Source organism: Prionailurus bengalensis, chromosome B2 (genome assembly GCF_016509475.1).
Source record: "Prionailurus bengalensis isolate Pbe53 chromosome B2, Fcat_Pben_1.1_paternal_pri, whole genome shotgun sequence".
NCBI classification, from domain to species: Eukaryota; Metazoa; Chordata; class Mammalia; order Carnivora; family Felidae; genus Prionailurus; species Prionailurus bengalensis.
In genome coordinates, this window is record NC_057349.1 from 86,930,340 (window position 1) to 86,954,119 (window position 23,780).

General features: G+C 38.7%; 1 protein-coding gene across 2 annotated transcripts in view; it reads right to left on the reverse strand.

The window, feature by feature from the left end:
- The window catches only part of GPR63 (G protein-coupled receptor 63), a 52,229-nt gene extending 36,224 nt beyond the window's left edge, over positions 1 to 16,005 (reverse strand). The window contains exons 1-3 of one of the 2 annotated variants that reach the window (XR_006299002.1): positions 15,693 to 16,005; positions 15,184 to 15,265; positions 9,722 to 10,211 (exon numbers count right to left, since the gene is read on the reverse strand). The gene's annotated coding sequence lies outside the window, so the exon portion shown is untranslated. Of the gene's footprint in view, positions 1 to 9,721; positions 10,212 to 15,183; positions 15,266 to 15,692 lie in introns of those variants that run through there. The other variant, XM_043591970.1, reaches the window with a different exon arrangement.
- Between the last annotated feature and the right edge of the window lie 7,775 nt (positions 16,006 to 23,780).

Below are 23,780 nucleotides of genomic sequence, written 5' to 3' on the forward strand. Positions count from 1 at the left end.
GTCCAACTGAGCAACTTCCATACTCTTCCTCCAGATGCCCACCATGTTCACCTTAGCAGTGAACCTGAGTTCACTTATAGTACTTGGTTGCTATTTACAAACTGTGTGTCACAGGGCAGATTACCTCATCTCTTGGTTCCTCAGAAAAATGGAGATCACGATAATACACCTTAGTTCACGAAGCTGTTGTAAGTGTTACATTGAGACAGAAAATGTAAAGTACTGACGCATTATCAGTGCTCAATAAATACGAGCTAGCAGTTCAATTCAGGCCAGAAAAGAAAACCATGTCCTCTACAACGCCAGCACTGCAGTGACATTTGGGATGCTACTCCATTACCCTTGCAAATGACTGTTTTCTCTTTCTCACCCCAAACTGAACTTAAATCTGTTTCTCACTTCAAGATTCTGCACTATGATTTTGACATACCTCTGTTTCTCTCCCTCTGACCTTCTCCACTCCAGCATCTGCCCCCTTTATTCAGAACGGTGACTTTTAATAGTCTTTTTTCAGAACAAAAGAGATACATACAGCTTCTCTTGTTCTTTCGTTGCTTCAAACATGATGGAAGTCTATATATTCCTTCCTAGACCTTTCAGAAACAGTCCACTACAACCATGCCCATTTTATTCCCCCATCTCTAAGCGCAACTGAAGTATAGCCTATTTCTTTTTCTTAACAACATGATTTGTGACTGTGACTATGACTGCCCCTGAGAGCTCAAGCCAACAGTTCAACACAAATGTCTAGGGCATCAACCATGTGCCAGGTCCTGTACTAGATTCATATGACATGCTACCTGTCTACTAAAAATAAGTGGGGACAAATATGCTTAGGTCGTAGTCTCTTTCTTCCTACACATCTGGACAATGTCACTGCCTAAGATGGTTCAAACATGATCTCTTGATATAAGACAGTTTATGAGACTCCCTACCCCACCACTTTACTACCTCACCTCACCTGCAACAACTAAACATATGTTCTCTTACGGTATCATAGAAATTTCACAGAATGTAGAATCAGAAGACCTTAATGATATCACAAGAGATCTCAAATAATCTCTTGATTATATATGTATAGTGGTCAACTGTATCTTTTCTTTTTTTAAAGAACGCTGCTCAAATCACTGGCCCCTTGATCCTGTCATATGGAAATTAATTAATTACCATAGCAAATACCAATAATGAACATACAGGAAAATATGCAATTACTAAGCTAGAAGATAACACAGGAGTAACAGCACCAAATTAAAGATCATTCTGTTGTTAGTATGCCATTTCAAAATAAGATTGCTGTAGAGCAGTGTTGACTCATCCTCAGAAATAATGGCAAATCTGTTTGACCTTGATTCACTGCCATGATCAAAATAATTCTGGTTAACTTGGGAAGATTCTGAAAAATCTAAAGGTCATACTTAAAATACTTAGAGTCAAAAATCTATGAAGACTTTAATTTTAGTATTCAAAGGAGCCACCAGACAAAGACGAACAAAATGTCAATAGAGTCATTCCATGCCAACTGAAATTACCTTCGCTTGCATATTTTGCCCTGATGCGCAGTCTTCCACCACGCTACCCATGCATTTTAAACATCTTATTTTTAAGTAATCTCTACACCCAACGCAGGGCTCAAACCCACAACCCCAAAATCAAGAGTTGTATATTCCACCGACAGCCAGCCAGGTAGCCCACTACCCATGTATTTTACATAAATCTTTGACATATAATTTTCAATTTGACTTATAAATTTCTTTAAATCAATTTCCTTCTTTCCTTTAACAAATAATTATGAAGTACCTGCTCTAAACCAGCTTCTAAGCATAGCATACAATGGAGAACAAAACAGATCTCCTGATCTTATGTAACACAAGTCTTAGTGTGGTGACTCATTGTGATGGACAGGGACACAGGGTGCCTGGTTTAAATGTTATTTCTAGGTGTGTCTGTGATGGTGTTTCTGGATAATATTAGCATCTGAATTGGTAGAGTAAAGAGACTACTCTCCCCAGTGTGGTTGAGCATTATCCAATCTATGCAAAGCCTAAACAAAACAAAAAGGCAGAGGAAGGGGGATGTTGCACTCTGCCTGACTGTGCTGAAACACCAACCTGCTTTCTACCCTCAACTGATACTTATATCACTGGCCCTAACTTCCCTGGGTCTCCAAGCTTGCAGATGGCAGATCATAGGACATCTCCGCCTATAGAATCATATGAGCCAATTCCTCATAATAAATCACATGTATCTCCTACTGTCTGTTTCCCTGGAGAACCCTGACTTATACCAAGCACACACAAACATAAAATAAACAACCAAAGGATTCTGTGTGCTGTGAAGGAAAACTCAGGACTCTCAAAGAGAAGAAAACAAAGAAAACATCATTTCTCATCTATATGCATAGACTTGCCATAGTCTCTAAATCTCATGCTCTGTGTTAGTATGCTACTATCCACAATAATGAGCCCAAAAGTACTAGGCTAAAGACCAGTATAATTTGGTTTTAAAGTTATAGTTTATGTTGTATTCAGTTTTATTTTTGGTGGGTGAGGTGGGAGAAAATAGGTCATAGACAGTTAAAAATTAAAATAAAATAAAATAAAATAAAATATAAAATACAATAAAATAAAATAAAATAAAATAAAATACAAATAAAATACAAATAAATAAATGAAGACTAAAAGTGGGAATCTTTCATTGCAAGAATAAATAAAACTTTATGAAATGCACATGGTCCTAAAAAAAGTTTTCTAAAAACAAATTTTTGACAAATAATTTTTAATTCATAAAAATGGTTCTTGAAACCTCAGTAAGTGAAGGATTCCACTAAATGTTACCCTAAAGCAGAATGCATGCATAAGAATAATTATCTCCTCTAACCTAACCTTATTTCCATTTCTGTTATTTCTAAATTTAAATTTTCAATCAGGTTTGCTGTACTTCCAACAATGGGAAAGGATCATTCTAAGTAAAAAGTGCTCCACAACTGGCATTCTAAATTCAAAGTACTGCATATCACCTCCCAACCCCACCCTGCTCTCCCCTCCTACACCACAAATCATGCCTCAGCAAACAAATCTTTTAAAGAAAATCTGCAATATTCATTTTGAACCTTTAGAAATTAAAGAAAAACAAAATCAAGGTGATAAAATAGCTGCATTCTAAACACCAAAGAACAATTCCTCATCATGCACCACAAAATCACAGGGAGAAAGGATTTGGGTTGAGGTTGTGGTGTTTGTTCATTAGTGGGCTACCCACTGACTTTACCAGTGATGCTGCTAGTGATGCTCTAGTACTCTGCTCAAAGATCAAAGCATCAGTAAAAGCCTTACAAGTTTACAAAGTGCCCATGCAACTGACATATGGCTGGTAAGACCAAGTGCCCATAGGGACTTCACTAGCCAAATGTCAACTGCACACGCAATAGTCGAAATTGCAATTCCTAGATTGCCTCTTACACAAAAAAAAGGGAGGATGGAGAGCACTAAATGTTGCTGTACAAACGTCATTGCTTATACTTACGTGGGGTTTTTCCAATTGTATTATAGTTTATTCACACCCACTTCTCATTTGATTTCCCCTATAGCAGATACAGCGTTATAAAGGAGTGATGCCAGAAAGTGGTGTGTGTGTGTGTGTGTGTGTGTGTGTGTGTGTGTGTGTGTGTGATCTATATTCAATAAGGGCAAGAACCACTGCACCAAAAGGGCCCAAATGTAGTTTGGCTAATGGTTGATTAAACAAATGTAAAAATTCTTCTTATATGCAGAATACATATTATGCTGGAATTGAGTAGAATGCGCAGAATTTAACATAGATTCTAGAAGGGACAGCATTCAGTGAAATGATCAATCCAAGTCTCAAGTTTATACTAGACAAACAGAAAACTCCCCTTCGACAGGGCCACACACTAAATGGATGCTTTATGTAATGTGGGTTTTCATATGAGTGTTCTGTCTATTCATTACAAAAAATTACCAGAAAGATCTTTTCCTGGAATTTTATTACAATTTAGAATCTAGATATGAACAAAGACCTTAGCAGAGTAAGATTCTAATAGTCAAGCTTCAGAAATCATTTCCATACTGGTGCCTTGCTATGCAAGATGAGGAAAATTAATAGGATAAAAAATGGACTTTAAAACTCAAAATGCAAAAGAAAAATTATTTCATAAAAAGAGCAGAGAAAATAGTAAAAGCTAAGTTTATGACATGGGTAATTAGCACCTGATGAATGGAATAATTATCCAAAGGTATTCAAGTTAATTACTTAGGCCTTTTTTTTTTTTGGCTTCATTTTATCACTGTATCTAAGTTTTTATAGCTAATCCACAGTAACTGAGCATGGAGAAATAAATTTGACGTTCTTAAACTCCTTCTATTTTAACTGTTCATCACAACCAAGGCTGTACCCACGCATCTAACCTACGTAGGGTTAAAGGGAAAAAAAATGAGTATGTTATAACAAAAGAGAAAACTATACGCTTCTTAAAATATTTACCAAGATGTAACCATTTGAAATAATCATAGAATAATTACTCCTTTTCAGAAGTGAGCCCCCCAGAAGAACCCTGCCGCTTGCCATCTTTCACTTGCTGCTTTTGAGAGCATAAATAAGGGTAACGCAGACCATGGGTAGCTTTTAAACTTTCCCTACTACCATTTTAAAGGCAGAAATCTGAAGCAACAGAAAGCTAAATGTGACTGGCAGTGTTTTTCAAGTTCAAAGATGTAACCAGGTGTAACCAAATAATTGAAAAAATAAGATGCCTGCACTAACTCCCTAAAGAACAAAACCAAGACTAAATACTAAGGGAAGGTAAACGAGATGAAGTTTATGGCTTAGGAAGAGAAAGTGCTAATACCAATATTTCAAATTTATCAGCAGAGGAAAATAAACTATAAAATTGGAGTTAAAACGGGAAAAAATAAGAGGCTTGCCATCATATGCTGACATATTAGTGTCTGCTTTTTCTTTTCAAAAGCAAACACCCTATAGTTAGTAGCTAAGGTTTGCATATTAATCTGAAAAACAAAGATATCCTATTTTGGACATGTCTACAATCTCAGAAACAAAGCAGTTTCTTCAGTACAGTCAGATTTAAATTGAATTTTGAGTTGGGATTATAGCATTATAATATTTGTCAGAAAACCCCAACAGCAATCAAGCTTCAAAGGGCTCCATTTGCTGTATGTTTGAAATGAATAAAAAATTCCTCCATGCCAAAAGGGCAAAGAAAAAGAAAACTGTAGGTCTTGAGTCTGGTGCTAGATGGATGATTTCCCCAAAGGATTTGTAACTACCAATTAGTACTGAGATTTCTTTTTTAATTAAAAAATAAATAAAATAAAACCTTCAAGGAGAAATCGGATTTAAAATGTGTCCAGGTCAAGAGAGTGACCAAGCTAGTCGCAGAAGCAAAATACATTTCCCCTCTGGAGGAACCCACCTTCAACCCCAGCCTGATACAAGTACCACAGATAAAATTCCAAAGAAAATGAGCAGCTCATAGTCAAAAATCATAACCTTAAAATGATAAAAGCAACATTAGTGATTAAGAAGCTGGGAGTGGGGGTTGGGGAGGCAGACAGAAACCGACCCACCAAATGACTTCAGTTATAGATGTTATCAGAATATAAAATAAAAAATTGTTGATATTATGAGTAGGAGATAAGCAAATATGAAAAAGAATCAAATAAGGTTCTAGAAATACAAATACAATAACCAATATTAAAAACAAAATCAGCAAAGTGAAATATTAGACACAGCTGAAATGAATTAGTAAACTGCAAATAGAAACATTAGTTTTCCCAAATGTAATCAAGACATTAAAGCGGTAAGAAACAAGGAAGATAATACAGAAGGCCTAACAAGCATGCAGTTAAGGTTCCAAAAGGAGATCTTTAAATTAATAGAGAGGAAATATTCAAAAGATAAGAAACAGAACTTTTCAGAATTCCTAAAGATGCTAGTTCCCAAATGTAATCTGTCTAATGCCAAGCAGATTTTTAATTCATATCCAGAAATATCAGACTGAAAATTCAGAAACAAGAGAGAGCAAGTAGGAGAATATCTTTAAGAAGAAAGAGAATACCTGAGTATCTTTAAAAGATCTTAGATGGTACTAGAGGGGAAGACAGATTTCCCTACAAAGGAAAAAAATTCACTTGACTGCTTAATTCTCAATCGCAACAGTACAATTCTGAAGACAATGAAACTATATTTCTTGATGCGCACAAAGAAAACTGCCAAATTCAAATTCGATACCACAGAGTCTTTCCAGAACCAAGGTGGAATAAAAGGATTATCACACAAAAATCTGTCTCTTTCTTCTCTCACACACACACCCTCAATAAAGGAAAAGAAAAGCATATACTTCAGGCAGAAAAAAAGTGATCCCACATAGAAGGTCTGAAATCCAGGAAGGAATGGTAAGGACAGATACAAATACATGGTTTAACACCTTTATGTTAACAACAATTAACATTTAACTTAAAAGAGAAAAAAATAGGCTAGAACTAAAATACTCATCAGCAAAAACACATAAGTTGGAAATGAGTATCATTAAGAGTTAAAAAATTCTAAGGAATTTGCATGTTTTTAAAAGAAGAATGAGGGCCCCTGGGTGGCTCAGTCAGTTAAATGTCTGACTCTTGATCCTGGTTCAGATCATGATGTCACGTTCATGAGTTCAAGGCTCACATCAGGCTCTGCACTATCAGTGTGGAGCCTGCTTGGGATTCTCTCTCTCTCCCTCTCTGTCTCTCTCTGTCTCTCTCTGTCTCTCTCTCTGCCCCTCCCCCCACCCACATTCTCTCCCCCACTCACACTCTTGCTTTCTAAAAATAAATAATAAACTTTAGAAATAAGAAAACAGAAGAAAAGGAGAATGTATTAGTCTGCTAGGACTAACATAAAATACCACAGACTGGTGGTTTAAACAACAGAAATTTACTTTCTAATAGTTTTAGAACCTAAAAGTCCAAGAGCAAGGTGATTATCAGTGTTGGTTTCTGGTGAGACCTCTCATCCTGGCTTACAGACAACCACCTTCTCACTTTGTCTTCACATGACCCTTCCACTGCACATGTGCAGAAGGAAGAGAAAGATCTCTGGTGTCTCTTCCTCTTTTTTATATGAACACAAGTCTTAATTAGATTAGGGCCATACCCAATGTCCTCATTTAACCTTGTCTCCTTATAGGCCCCATCTCCAAATAAAATCACATTGGGGGTTAAAGCTTCAGCATATGAATTCGGGGGGGACACAATTCAGTCACGACTTTAGACAAGATATTAACTTTAGACAAGATTAATACAAGTATGCATAGAACTGTCTGGGTATCTACTAAAAAAGTAGATACTATGTAGTAATCTCCTAACCCTCAAAATAAAAGGAATAGTAAAAAAAGTGGAAAATCAATCTATCTAAAAGAAAGCAACAAAGGAGAGTAGAAAGACACAGAAAAAGAACAGAAAATACATAAAAATATGAGAATAAATGAACCAGAATATACCAGTCTTTATTCTAAATATAAAAAGACTAAACTCTGAAGCAAAGATCCAGCTATATGCTATTTACAAAAGACACATCTAAAAACATTAGCTATGTCAAGTTGATCATAGAGAACCCTATATCATTTTATTAATATCAAAGAAAAAATATTAAGTCAAATAGAACTATTAGAGATTTTTTTTAATGTTTAGTATTTTGAAAGAGAGAGAGAGATAGAGAGTGAGTGGGGGAGGGGCAGAGAGAGAGGGAGAAAGAGAATCCCAAGCAGGCTCCACACTGTCAGCACGGAGCCTGACACAGGGCTGGAACTCACGAACCATGAAATCATGACCTGAGCTGAAATCATGAGCTGGAGGCTTAATCAACTGAGCCACCCAGGTATCCCAGCACTATTAGAGACTTAGAAGGTCATTACATATAATAAAAAGTTTAATTTACCATGACAATATTTAAAAGTCTGATTATAAAGCATCTAATATCAAACCTCAGAATGTATAAGCAAAGGTAAATAATCAAGATGAAATTGACAAATCCGTTATTATAATTTCTCAGTAAGTGAATGATCAAGGAGACAAAACTGTCAATAAGTATAAATATTTAAACAACACAGTCGAAACTTTCATCTTATGGATACCCATGGACCCACATGCAACACTGCACCCAGAAACTGGAGAATACACATTATTTTCAAGTTACACGTGGAACATTTATTTAAAAACAGAACATTTGTGCTAGCCCATGAAGCTTACATCAAAAAGCATCAAAGAACTACTATGATAGAAACCACATGCTCTGACCACATCACAAGTAGAGTAGAAATCAGCAGCAACAACAAAGTATATTTAGAAGCTAGAAATCACAGCAAACGGCACTATATGATAGCAAAAACACTACACAAAAATTTATTTTTTAAAATTTTTTTAATGTTTATTTATTTTTGAGAGAGGGAAAGAGACAGAGCATGAGTGGGGAGGGGCAGAGAGAAAGGGAGACACAGAATCCAAAGCAGCCTCCAGGATCAAGCTGTCAGCACAGAGCCTGACACGGGGCTGGAAGTCACCAGATGTGAGATCATGATCTGAGTCAAGTCGGATGCCTAACCAACTGAGCCACCCAGGCGCCCCCATAAAAATTTCTGATAAGCAGCTAATGTAGTGATTCAAGGGAAATTAACTATCTTCTAATAAGGCAAGATTCACAGTTAATGAGCTAAGTACCCAACCTAAGAAATTAGAATAGCAGAATAAACCTGAGAACACAGAAGAAAGACAATAAAAGAGCAAAAATGAAAGAGAAAACAAACATATGATAGAGATGACCAGCAAAGCCAAAAGCTGGTTCTTTGCACAGATTAAGAGAAATTATATATCTCAGGACTAAAGGAGACTGAGAGAGAAATTAGCAAATCAGCAGTTTTTTTAAAAAAATGGGACATATCACAGATGCAGCGATAATTAAACAGATAAAAGAATATCAAGGAAACCTTATGCTAATACTTTACACTTCTGAAAACCTAGTTATAATGACAAATGTCCCTTAAAGTAGAATGGATAAATTGCAGAATTCGTACAAAACACTAAACAAAAATGTAAACAAATGATAGCTATGAACATTGATAAATCTCAAAAACATAACAGCAAACAAATAAGCAAGCATAAAAGTATAGATAATTAATATAATTCCTTCTACGAAAAGTCCAAAAATAACCAACACTAAAGAATATGCTGCTTTAGAGATAAAGCAAGCATTGACTTTAGGTGGAGAATGAGGAAACAGAGGGATTCTAGGTATATCATACTTTTTAATTCTGGTAGTAGGTCCATGGGTATTCAATTTTTTTAACTTATAAATATTCTTTATGCATTTTATATGTACAATGTACTTCACAATAAATGTTATTTTAAAAAATTACATAGTAAAATAAGTTTCAATAGCATATTCTGAACTTGACCATGTAAACAGTGAACATTCACATGGTCTCATGAAAACAATTTACCTATTCAATCTTTACCTACCTGTGACATTCCATGCCAAACAAAGATATGGTTCTTATTCTCTGAGATATTACAGAGGGGAATGATATTCACCTAAACAAAAAATTCATCCTGAGGTGCATACCAAGGGAACAGAGAACCTCAGAGAAACGAGGAAAGCAAATTATTTCAGCGAAGAAAACAATGCCTGAAAAAATAACTGGCCCAGAAAATATGTTTGGTACATATGGGTTTACTTTCTCTTTCCTTTAACATCCAGGACCAAATCCTAAAAATGAAAAATATACATGAAAATGCAAACGTGACTCTGCCTTCGTTAGGGTCATGTCTGATGGCTAACTGTCACGACAGTCATAAAAACAACATTGAGAATTCTCTCTACATTTAACCATCAGTCTACACATGACCTTTTCCTGGGTTGTACCCATTTTAGTATCTCATTTTTTCCCTAGAAGTGACTATGTTTCTGTGATGGCCAGAGTGATATTTATCTGGTTTCAAAAAGTAATTTCTGGTTAAGATGAGGTTTCAGGGGCACCTGGGTGGCTCAGTCTGTTAAGCATCTGATTTTGGCTCAGGTCATGATCTCACCATTCACGAGTTTGAGCCCCGCGTCGGGCTCTGGGCTGACAGCTCAGAGCCTGGACCCTGCTTAGGATTCTGTGTCTCCCTCGCTCTCTCTGCCTTTCTCCCAGTCTGTCTCTAAAATAAAACAAAAGCATTAAAAAATTTCAAGATGAGGTTTCATATTATTGACAGAGAGAAAAATACAGATGAACATATAGGTAAAATATAGATATATAGACACACACATATACTCAGGACACGAAGAGTCCCGGAGTTGGCAGCAAAGGACAAAAAGCAGAATATTTTTAAATCTTAGAGATGACTACACAGGAAACAGTATCTACTCGTTCTACCATGCATCAGATTTGCGGGCAGGAGGTCAGACGGTAATACAGTAAGGAGGCTGAAAATGAAAATGGAGCGAACGGGGGTGGGGGGGCAGAGAGAGAGGGAAAGAGAATCCCAAGCAGGCTGCACAGTGCCAGTGAGAGACCGACATGGGGCTGGAACTCACAGACTGTGAGATCATGACCTGAGCTGAAACCAAGAGCCGGACATTTAACTGACTGAGCCACCCATGTGCCCCAAAATATTAATAACTGTTATCTGTTGGGGTAATTTTCCTTTTTTTCTTTTCTTTTGATTTGGGGTTTTTTGATTTTGTCTGGATTTTCTACATGTTCTATGATGAACATGTGTCACTTTCATAAGGAAAAAATATCTATTATAGCATAAGGATAAAAAGTAAATATTTGAGGGGCCCCTGGGTGGCTCAGTCAGTTAAGCCTCTGGCTTAGGTCATGACCTTGTTGTTCCTGAGTTCTAGCCCCTCACTGTCAGCACAAAGCCTGCTTGGGATTCTTTCTCCCTCTCTCCCAGCCCCTCCCCCACTCTCACTCATGATCTCTCTCTCAAAATAAACATTTTTTTAAAAAAGAATAAATATTTGAAACTTAACAATAGCAACTATTTACAAAATATGGAAACAAAAATGAGAAGTTCCCAACATCATTAAACCTCTCTGTGGGAACAAATGTACCCAAAGCCTATCATGGAAAATGGGGGAAACTTTCAACCCAAACTCCTTTTATTAAAGAGCTCAATAATTCAAAAAAAGGAAACATGTTTGAAGAAATACTGAGTGGGAACTAGCTGAAAGAATTAAAGAACAGACTTTCTGCTACTGTCAGACAGTAAAACTTCAGAAGGCACTACTATTTGTGCAAACTTAATCAAAATGGAGCAGAAAGGTGGCCTGCTTCACATACAGCCTAGAAGTAATGGCAAAAATAAGCTAAAATGATGAAAAGAACAGATTTTTATTACAAGTAAACACTTGTGGTTGTGTACAAAATGCAACATTTTTCCCTCTGGAAGACAATGGATGATCTGGCTGGAGTCGCCCCTTTCCACTCCACCTGCCTGTGAATCTGTATCCTCCAGAGACGATCTTAGATCAAAAACCCTGCAGCTGACACCCTCTGCCACTGTACTGAACACCTGACATGAATGTTAGTCAACTGATTCTTAAGTAACTTTCAGTTGAAACTCCTATTCTGATCCAACGTCAAGCATCTTTAAACGCCTGCGAATGTTCTTTCTCTAAAATTTATTTAAAAAAAAAAAAATAGGAAGAGGTGAAGGCATCTGCTTTCGAAAGGCAGCAACTAGAATAAGGTATCATGCCCCTTCTTCGGCACCACGTCCTCAAGGCAGAACTTTAGAATTTCTACATAAAAAATTTTTGCCTAAAATATTTTTTCAAGGCTTTAATGATAGAGACAAGACTTAGTCAATTCAGAGAAAAGCTTGGGTCAAAAGCCCCAAATGGTATGTAAAAACTTACGGTTAAAGTGACACATAAGGGTTTCAACTAAAAATTACCTAAGAATTGATTAACATACACGCCAAGTGATTGGTTATTTGTACACTATCCAGCTGGGGATGTTTTTCAATCTAAATTGGGCCTGGGAGAATATAATTTCTTTAGAACTAGCACTCAAAGGAAATACTGATAATAATAGTGTTATTATTAATTTCAACATGGGACCACTAGATTACCCTCCTAACTGCAAATACACCTCTTCTGCCTAAGATCTGAGAGCTATTTTAAAATCCAACCTTCCCAACTTTTCCTTACATTTTTATTAAACATGAAAGAGCTTTCCAGTATATGAAGCTACAGTTTCATGCTTGAATTTTCTGAATCTTCTGTCACAGACACAGAAATGGGAACAAATTACTTTTACCAATTCTGTCCGTATTTGCCAGCATAGAGGCTAAAAGGCACTTTATCCTATGTGTCGAAGTCAAAGACTGGAACAGCTCACTGTCAGCTTCAGAAACCATTTTTTACAAGCGTGGCACACTGCCTCAAGCCAACTAAACACTAAAGCATGTTGGGCTGCCTAAACTGCAAATTATTTGGAATGTTCTCCATGTTTTGTGGTTGTGAAAGTACCTATTTTGTGGATCATCCAGTTAAAATTACGGCCACATTTGACCTTAAACAAAAAATTCCCAGGAAACCGAAACTATAATCGACCAAGATCCCAACATTTCTGAAAGACCATGATCTCAGGCTCATAATCAAACATCTCAAATCTTATTTTTTAAAAGCCAAAGAGACACAACATAAACTCTTTGAAACACTTTACTGTCTGTTTCAAGTAAACACTAAGAACTCACCCTAAAATACACCTCATACTTGCCAAAAAAATAAAATAAAATTGCCCCCTGTAACAAAGGGCATGTGTGGCAAATATAAACACAAATATAAACATATATTTTTTTAAAACGCCTAGAAAATAAAGCAAAAACCTGTCTAAAAGATTATTTCATTTCTAATTTTCATACACATATGCTGCAATGTAGCAGCTTCAGGTGAAGAAATACTCCAAAGCTTGTAGTGATTAGAGCACTGGATCATAGCTATTATTTTCCCAAGCATTAATGGGTACCTGTCTCAAATCAAATACTTAGGACATTGTTTCACAACTTGGAGTGCCAAAACTTCCCAAGTTTTGCCTCGCATGCCTTTGAGATCTACTCTCTAAGTCTCAGGCCTATGGAGAATGCCCTGAAGGTCATTTTTGAAGTGTTAAAAAAGAAAACATCATATTGACAAGCCAATTTTTTCCTAGGGATTCTTCCACTGAAGGTAAATTACTGAAGCATAAGAAATGCCTGGTTCAATCATCCACTGATGGGATAATTCAGTCCATTTTAATAAACATGTGGTTAAGATCACTGGCATATGGCTTCCTGGTCCAAGCCTTGTGCAAGAACAAGAACATGTGGGAAGATAGTATTTTTTTAACTTAACTGATACTGATGAAATTGATGAAAATGCTGAAGAGATGACAAGCCTTAACAGGAAGTATTTTTAGCTTCTGATCTTTCATATCTGTGTTCCTGGTGCATGTATATTATCAAGTACCTGAACAGTTTTCCCTGTTTTAGATATACAGATATATAAATATGTAAGTATAGATAGATGTGGGCTATTTAATTCTATATATAAATTTGTGATATATATATAGTTTCAAAAAGAAGCATTGAGGGACACCTGGATCACTCAGTAGGTAGAGCATGCAATTCTTGATCTCAGGGTGGTGAGTTCAAGCCCCATGTTGGGTGTAGAGATTAATTTTTTTTTAAAAAAAAGCATCATTCATAAAACAATCTCTCACATCAAATAAACCATATATAAAATCTCAAAATTGTTAAATTTCCTAGAAAATTGTAAATTCTAGGAACTAAGTCCCATTCACCTTGGAACCCCAAATTCTTACTTAACGCAGTTCTCTCTTGTCTGGACTCAAGCAAACTTAAGGTAAAGTGGTAACTTCAGTTAGGATCTTAAGTATGTGACTTTTTCTAAACAAATTTTTTCCCAAGAACATTCAGTTTGCTGTCAATTTTCAGAAAATGCTGGGATGGTGAGTTCTAAGTTTCAGTTCTGGTATACTTGAGAGCAAAGTAACAAAATTTTGCTCAGAGATAAAAATTTACATACCTAACAAGATGTTATAATATTAATGATTATCCTGTAACGATTTCCTTTCAAAACTTCACCACCGCAAATGTTTCCTATAATACTCCCTCTCTATTTTGGTAGTATTTTTTCACAAAGAGATTATCTGTAACGCATATAACTGAGAATTTAAATACTTATGACATTCTTTTTTTTAAACAAGCTCCCACATTCTATTTTAATTGTTTAAAATAATCTGGATGATGCAATCAATTATATCACTAAAACTTTGGCTATGCAACACTTCACAAAATGTAGGGACTTTTCATCAGCATCTTTGATTTGCAACTGACATCAGATGTACACAGTGTGAGTGGAGAAGACAGAAAGAGGAGTAGACAGGTGTAGTAGAGACTTGGAGGTGTGAGAAAATGGGCTTCCTTCACCCACAGGGCACATGAAAAAAGAAAACTTACCCATTTGTGTAATAAACGTACTCATATATTAGGTTTCATCAAATAATTACACGAATTACATACCTTATCCAGGGGTAAAATTGTCTGAAGTAATGTTGGATTATGCAAGAAACATCAGGGTTTGTTTTTGGTTTGGGGTTTTTTTTAATGATTCTTAAAAATACTACCCTTAAAATTAGTTGGAGCCTTTTAATCTAACACATAATGAAAACCATATTCACCAATAAGCAAATAAATAAAGCGAAAATCCTATTTTAAAAAGGTACAGTTAAAACCTTGCCGAAAGAAAAAAAAAAAACAAAACTGCATACCTACTACGGGGGATACCTGTACTCCATAAGTGTCCAGACCAAATCTAAATATCTTACCAGAGACGAAAGGATCAGTTTGAAATTTTGGGTCAGACCTAGAGGGCATATCATAAAGATATATCTCTGGGGGGATTTGTACTTGTCTGTGTATGTTCAGTACGTCAAGGATATTAGAGAGGAGGAGGAGGAGGAGGAGGAGAAGGAGAAGGAGAAGGAGAAGGAGAAGGAGAAGGAGAAGGAAAGAAAGAATGTTTCAAAAGGCGCGGGGAAGAGAGGACTAAAATCAGGGCGACGCTGAAAACCGACCAGGGCTGAAAGACAGACACACAGCGCCGCAAGCTTACCCACATGTAAGAGGCAAGCTCTTAGAACTGTTAGAGCTCCCGGGGAGCTTCCGGACTTGGGCAAACGAGGTCCATTTCACGCCTAAAGAGGGACGAGAGCACAGTGTAAAAGTTCAAGAGGATTCCATCCCCTTCCTCTCACTCCTGGCACTTAGCATTTGGAGGAGAAAGCCCCGCCGAGCAAAAGCTGGCGCTGGGGGCCAACCTGCAGCCGCCCAGTTTCCTAGAAGGCCCAACTGCTCCAGCGGGCAGGGGATGGCGCCAGGGGGCGCCGGGAGGCGAGGCAGGCGGCACCCAGGGAAACCGAGTCCTGGTCGGGCCCCCACCGTGCCGCGCGGGCTGCCGCAAAACCTTCCCGAAAACCCGAGCCTCTCCTGCACAACTTCGGTCTAAGCAAGCTGCTTCTCCGCCGCCACTCCGCCCGACAGCACCGCCTCCCCAGCGCCGCGGAGCGACGCGCTCCCGGCGGGTGGCTACCTGTCCGGGGGGCCGCGGACCCCAAGTCTCACCTCATACAAAGGGCTGCGCGCGGGCGCCTGCAGCAGAGCCCAGGGAGCATGGCCCCCTCCAGTCCCTCCCGGAACTTTCCTGACATAGCACTTCTCTCCGCTGCAGAAAACGACGCTTCGAGGCAGAGGAGGAGGAGGAAGAGGAGGAGGCGGTGTGGCTACCCAGGCGGCGGCGGCGGCGGCGGCGACGGCGGCGGGAGCTGGAGCAGAAAGTGAGGAGCATCGCGAGCGAGCGCCGCCGCCTCCCAATCTGCCGAGGGGTTCCCGCCCCCAGGGTAACCAAAGCTCCCTCTTAAAGGCGCCCGCCGCGTTTCAGGACGTGAGGGCTGGGGGAGGAGGGGAGAGGGGGCGGAGGCAAGTAAAGAGGGAGGGGGCAGGCGGCGACGCTGAGATTCTGGAGGCCGCCGTCCAGCCTGCCCCAGGGGTACTGCGCTCGCGGGTTTCCGGCCGCTCCTCCCGCTCCTCGCCGTGTCTGGTCGCCCCTTCGCCTGGGCAAAGGTAGGACAAGTGCTGGCACCCAGCACCCGAGCGCCGCTCCCGCCGCTGGCTTGCGCCCCACCATTGCCCTGGAACGTAGCCCAGTCTCCTAACCGCCCCCATTCTTTTAGGGTCCTGCCTTCCTGACCCCCACCGCAGCGCCGCTGTCGTCCGCGCCCCCAAAGCCCTTGTGCGCCGCTGGCGACTGCCCAGTGGAATTGCGTTCCCTCACGTGTGTCAGGCATGTCCTCTCTATCTTCCACACAGTGGTGAGGGTCTCCCCGGGAGCGCTGAACACTGAAATAACCAAAGGCCAGGCCAGTAGGGTCCCCTAGACTGACCTCTGAAAGTGTCACTGGCAAATGGCATGGGAAATTTACCAAATGTCCTGCTTTGCCCTATGCTTTGTTCTCTTCCAATGGCCAATTGCCAGATGGCCTCCAACTGGATTACTAGAACAGTTGACTTTCAACAGAGATTAGTTGTAAAGATCCCCAAACTCAGAAAGGCCCCCCTGAAAAGATACCACCTTAAGACCTAAATGACGCTGGGAAATATTACTTTCAAGTGACAAGTGATACTATTTTTCCAACTATCATCAACATTTGTGATCACTGCTGAGACCACAGTGGGGTATGCGCAGTGTGGAGTTGCCCCAGAGACACACGGCATCAGCAGCCATCAGCCTTAGGAACAGACCATGGTAACAGTGGGTGTGGGCAGCAGAGAGCTTCTTTTTCTACCTCATGCCTCCAGCTCTTGCTTCTTAGTACCTTGGGGCCTCAGGATAGGGTGTCATTTGTATCCTGGTACCCTGCACAGTGTCCTCTGGCTGACCTGAGATAGGCCCTCAATTCAAGGTGAAGATCCAGCCTGGGCTACAAAGAACTCCCCCGACCCCCGCCAGGGGACGGACTCAGAGGGAGTGGTAGTTTCTCCATGCACACAAAAGCACCAGCATCAAGGAGCCTGAGACTGGACCTCAGTTCTTTCTCTCCTGCCACCTGCAGCTGCATAACAAGCACATGCTGACTTGTGGAGGAAGAGGACAAGGAGACAATGTGCAAAAGATTGGAGCAACTTCTTTTATAATGTGGAGCAGAAATATGCCTTGGGCTCTCTAGAAGCAGGAGACTGTGGTCATTGAGCCATGGTCCTTGATCATGACCTGAGCCAAAATCAAGAGTCAGAGATTTAACAGATTGAACCACCCAGGTGCCCCAGGAGATATCTTCCTATTATGATAAACTCCCATATAGTCAGGATAATTGGATGTAATAAACACCCAACTCAAAGTCACTTAAGAAAACCTACAGTGGAAGAGGTTGGAATGTATTGGCTCACATGCTTAAAAAGCCAAGAGTAGATCTGGGGGTGTAAAAAAAAAAAAGGAGAAGAAGAAGAGGAGGAGGAAGAAGGAGAAGAAATTGTTTTTTACATCTTATTTTTTTCTCCAGATGCTCAAAGAATGTTAGGACTCCATTTCTCTCCATATTGTGGCTGTGCTTTCATTGGACTAGTTTTCTCTAATAAGGGCCTAGACTGACAGCCCCAGCATTAATTTCTCCTCCAACCTCCTTAGCAACTGATGCCACTAGCAAGGAATAAGTCTTATTGGACTAACTTGGGTCCTACACTCATCTCTGAACTAAGCATTATAACTGTGGGTTTGAACATACCCTGCAGATTGGGGTCACTTGACTGTCTGAAAAAGATCAAGGGAGCTTTAGTGTCCACCACACCCCCCCCACACACATACACACGTAAATCACATGAACTGAGTGAGAGAGAGGAGGTTTCCCAAAGGAAAATTTGTTTCGCCAACAAAGAGAAAATGAATGTTGAGTAGATAAAGACCGTAGATGACCCACTCCCCACAACCCCCCATTTCACACACACACACACACCCTCACCCTCGGACACACTCACAGCGCCTTAGGGACTGACTAGCTCTCTGTGTCTTCTGCCAATAGCCTCAGGACCAGAAGAATGCTGATGGTCATGGGTTGTAAGTAATTGAATCAGTTATCCACATCCTTTGACCTCAGAAGCCCTGGGAAAGTGCTCAGTGATGTTTAACAACCACTTGTAAACAAATGGTGTCTAGGACGTAATTGTATTCAATCATTTTTTTTCTATCCGCATGCCCCCACTCCCCCATTCCTTGTTAAACTTTATGTTATTATATAATCAATTCAACTTGATAAGGGCCCATGGAAATTTCTTATTACCTATACAGTATGTTCATTCAACTTGAAAAAGAAATGTGGCCTGTGAATAGTCACATTTCAGTATCCAAGTGACACAGGGCCCAACTTCATTTCAAACTCCAATAAGTTCTTCTTTATCTGCTCAGAGATAGCACAGAGGAGTTTATATTTTGCCTACCAAAAAATGCCAGTTTCAGCTTTTTTTCTTCCCACCAAGAACTTTTCTTGTGGTTGCTCATAAAAACGTTTTATATTTTCTTCCTTCATCTCTCTATTTTATGAAGTTTGTATGTATCATAGAAAGATAGACTTAAAAACCTGGAAGAGGCTTTAGAATTAACCTAAAACATCGCAGTTTATTTCATGGATAAAGAAATAAAAGCTAAGAGACTGACCTAAGGTCATGCAGCTGTTTTTAGCATCTGTGACATGCCCAGCTCTGCTACACATTTCAAATAATATAGATACAAAAGTATACAACATAGTCACTGTCCTTAGAGAGTTAAATTCAGTCAAGGAGACATTAACCATCTAAGATAGAAGACAAATTCAGAGAATCACAGTATATCATACAATTTAGGATTAAAAAAAATGTGTGATGAGCTCAGTGTGTTAACTTTAAGCATTGAAATAAGAGACATATAAGCTGGAGTAGTCTGGGAAATGCTTTTTAGCCAGGAACCACCTTGACAGCCTCTAAAAAGTACATAGAAAAAAAAATGGGCTTCCCATGTGAGAAAACAAACAAAATGAGAAGTCAGTGATGAAGTAAAGATCTTGTCATGTGTTTGGAACAGAAAGAAAATACTTAATAAAGATTAAGTATTTAGTATTAGTATTAAAGATTTAGTATTAGTATTAAAACACTAAATAAGATTAAGTATTGTTGTTAAACTTATGTTTTATTATGTTATGTGTTCTCAGCTATAATGTAAATTTTTTTATCTTACCTTGGATTATGTTCAAAAAAAGTTCAAAAGCCCCTAGTTCAGAAGCCAGACAGACTGGATATGAAACTCTGCTTTGTAGCAGGACATTGATCAAATAACATCTCTCCAGGCATTGGTTTCTTTATGTGCAAGAGATTTTCGGCACTGGCCTTTGTACAGAGTAAGACTATAAATGGTACCTCTTATTTGCTGGCTGAATTGGAGATGATTTCATATTAGAATCACCTGAAGAACTTTTTCAAAATCCCAGTACCTGGGATCCACCCTTAGAGAATCAGACATAATTCTAGGATAAGAGTCTGCACATCAGAGTTTCAAAGCTCCCAGAGTCTGCAAGCCCCTGGGATGGACCCATAGCAAAATACATCTAGCACCTGAGGAGCCTGGTGAAACACTGCCTATTTCTTCAGTAGGCACATTGATCTTCATGATTTATGTCTCTGTTTCTTTTGCCAAGCAATAGATAGCATGCTAGGTCATCAGCAGAATTCTAACTACTTTTGGCTCTGAAAATCTTCAACTGTGGTGCAAACTGCTTGTGGTTTATCTCAGTCAGTAGCACAGCATGGATCCTGAGTCATAATCTCTTATGCATGTCTCCAAGTGTACAATTTATGGTCAGTTAGCAGTATACAGTAGTTTCTGGAGGTGCTAAAAAGCAGTAAAATACCACCAAAAAAATCCCTAAGGAAGAGGAAAAGGCCTAGAAGCAAATGGCATTGGAAATCCATAAGCTAAATAATTAGCAAATGACTCATTAAATTCAGCTATTTTCATCCTGACTTTTAATAATACAGTTTCTAAATATACTAATTACTGATGTACTTTTTGTAATCTTACATTTAGGAATCCCTCAGTGTTTATATCTTATACATTTTTCCCCTATACAGTCAGTCCCCTCTGTGTATGAAGTGGGAGGATCTTTCTTCAAATAAGAAGTGTCCAAGAGACTCAGAACCAGTTATTCTGCCTAGTTATGTTGTCTGTGTAAAGCTTGACATTTTTTGTATTTGGTTGGGCAAAGATAATGAACATAGAATACTTTTGAATCTCTCCAAAGAGACAGAGCAACTGAATAAAAATCTTAAAACCTAAAATTTTAACAATTAGACCTTATATGCAACATGATATGACAAAAAAAGGACCCGGAACCACTACCGGGTCTTCTTGCCTAAGAAATGGAAGCTGAATCTAATCAAGCCTCTGGAACTAATAAGAAATATAGGAGACCGAGGATCGAGTTTGAAAACCACCTCAAGGAAGGAATCAGTCAAATCCAGAATGGCAAACATTCAATAGAAAAAATGACCTCGTTTCACTACCAAATCAATGGCACGAAGAAACAGGGGCCTTTAAAGAAGAAAAGAGATTTAAAAATCATAATCATGAAATGTAATGTGTGGACTTTGTGTCCTTTTTTGAACAAACCACCTGTGAAAAGAACCATGAGACTATCAGGAAAATCAGATTATAGACTAAGTATTAGATAGTATAAATAAGTTACTGTTGATTTTCTTAGATGTGGTAATGACAGAAGAGTTCTATATAAAACAAAAATTTCATCAGAGGTGCATACTGAAGAATTTTAAAATCCTGCTCAAAAAAACAGAAGGAGTAATAGGTGGAAAAATGACTATAATTTTTATAACTGGGAGATGATACATGGAGGTTTATTATCCTTTACTTCTGTTATTGTCTATGCTTGGAAAGGTCCCTAATAAAGTTTGTGTAAAAAAAAAATTAACAACTTTCTCTTTGATGTTGAGTTAACCTTTTATTAAAATCCTTCTCTTGATTTTGCTAATCGGACAATGACAAATATATGTGAGTCTGGGCCCAGTTACATCTTGAGTATCTTCAGAAACAAGTTTCTAGTCTCAGAAGTCTTTTGTTATAATATTTTTGGCCAGTATTTACTAGTAACATTCAAGGCATAGTACTGAAACAAAATAGTGATCAGTGAGAGTCTCTGTGGAAGGAGCCCACAACCATTCCACACAGCTGGCTCTCCGCATCACAGGTGCCCACTCTCCAAGTATCTCTGTGCCTCAATGATTATCTCCAGTGACCAGCTCTGGCTACCTCGATTTGCAATGTCCATGATGAAGTCTACAGGTGAGCCCATAGGAACTAACTGGCTGAATGCTTTTATCCTTTTTTCAACGTTTATTTATTTTTGGGACAGAGAGAGACAGAGCATGAACGGGGGAGGGGCAGAGAGAGAGGGAGACACAGAATCGGAAACAGCTCCAGGCTCTGAGCCATCAGCCCAGAGCCCGAAGCGGAGCTCGAACTCACGGACCGCGAGATCGTGACCTGGCTGAAGTCGGACGCTTAACCGACTGCGCCACCCAGGCGCCCCGCTTTTATCCTTTTTTGTAAACCTTAGTGAAGACATGACCTTTTGGCCTTTTCCCTTTCCTTACCTTACCCCATCACACTATTTCCCACCCCCCATAGCAGGCCTGCACTCACACGTACGCATGTGCACACACACACTCTAAATAAGCATTGCAGAGGTAAGATCCAGCAACCCAAGACCAGTGAGACTAGATGGAGAGCAGCTACTCAGCCTACTTTTAGTCTGTGTCTTAGTCTGGTGTGTCTCCAACACTTGTATCTGGACTAGTATTGGTTCAATTCAATTTTAGGAGATTCAATTTTAGGAGAATGTAAACTTTATTATGTCTATTTAATTTATTACAAATTGAAAATATAACTATTACAACAGTCTCATGGACATTACTTCTGTTGATGAAGATGGGTTTTTTTTTTACTTATTTATTTATTATTTTGAGAGAGAGAGTGAGCAGGGGAGAGGGAGAGAGAGAGAAACCCAAGCAGGCTCCACACTGCCAGAGCAGAGCCCTCGATGCAGGGCTCAAACTCATGAACCATGAGATCATGACTTGAGCCAAAATCAAGCATAGGACACTTAACCCACTGAGCCACCCAGATGCCCCTGAAGCTGTTGTTTTTTTTTTTTTTAATGAGTCAATTAAAAAGATTAAGTCAATAAAAGTACAGATATTTTGAGAATAAGACAATATTCATGAAAATGTTTCATATATGACTAAAGGTTTTGAAATTCTGTCTTTATCTATAGAAGGAAAAGAGGCCTTATAGCTCACACACTCAAGCCCAACTGAGCAGGAGCTTAACTGGAAGTGCAAGATAGTAGTAGATATGCAGTAGATAAATAAATAAATAAACAAACAAACAAATAAATAAATAAATAAATAAATCCTGTGAAAATCACAGGTTCTATTTCTAGTGCCGCCATGATGGAGGGACCTTAGGCAGTTGGTTAGTTAACCTCTTAAGCCCTCAGTTTCTTTACCTGTGTATTGGGAATAAGAGTGAAGTATTATGAAGAGTAAATAAAACATTCATCTAAATCACTTGGTCTCTGATAGAAAGTTAATGTCCATGCATGTTGGAGCTATGACTAACGACACCAAGTTCATATTTTTCTGGGCATTCTTTTTTCTTATTTCCTTTTAGAAAGCTTGGAATTATAGCAGCTTATTTTAAATTTTTCCATTGAGAAATATAAATAACAATTTTCAATATCACTGTCACTAACTGAGATTTTTTTCAGCATGAATTTTTTGACCAGTGAAGTGGTTCTTACCTGCTGATAGTAAGTTGTATCATCTATCTTTTTTAAAGTAATCACTCATTTTTCATATAATTGATACTTAAAAAAAAAACAATTATAATTAGCCCTTACAAAGGTATCACTCCAGTAACCTTTTTTTTTTTTTTTTTTTTTTTTTTTTTTCAAAAAATAGGCTTCATGCCCAGTGCAGAGCCAAACACGGGGCCTAAACTCAAATATCTGAGATCAAGATCTGAGCTGAGATCAAGAGTCGGATGCTTAACTGACTGGGCCACCCAGGTGCCCCATTATTTCAATAACCTTTAAAGAATATTTAGAAGATATAAAATTTGAGCATTCTAGTTTTTTAAACAAAGATAATGGATAGACACTTATTTGAGTGTAAAGGAATTTTATTCCAATTTGTAGGGTTTTTTGGAAGTCATAACTTAAAATCCTCCAGTTTAGGATAAAAATGACTAAGAGAAAACAATTCTCAAAATTACTGTGTAAAATCATCTTAATTCTTTATTATACATAATTATTTGACATGTAATGTTTGCCTTCTAAAGATTCTCTGCTGATATTAGATACATAACTTATAAAGGTAATGGGCAAAGTGGTAAAAAAGAGTCTACCAACAGAAAGGAAGGTGTTGAATAACAACGTGGTGGCCATTAAAATACACCAGTCAGCTGTTCTACTGCAGGAACTTGATCTCACTGCCCTAAAGATCCAGCCCTGCATTCACTAAGGTCACACTCCCCTTGGCCTGTCCTCAGCCAATGACAGAGAATGGCTGGGGCACTACTGTTGCCCATTCCTGCAGACATAGAACTCCTCTAATGGG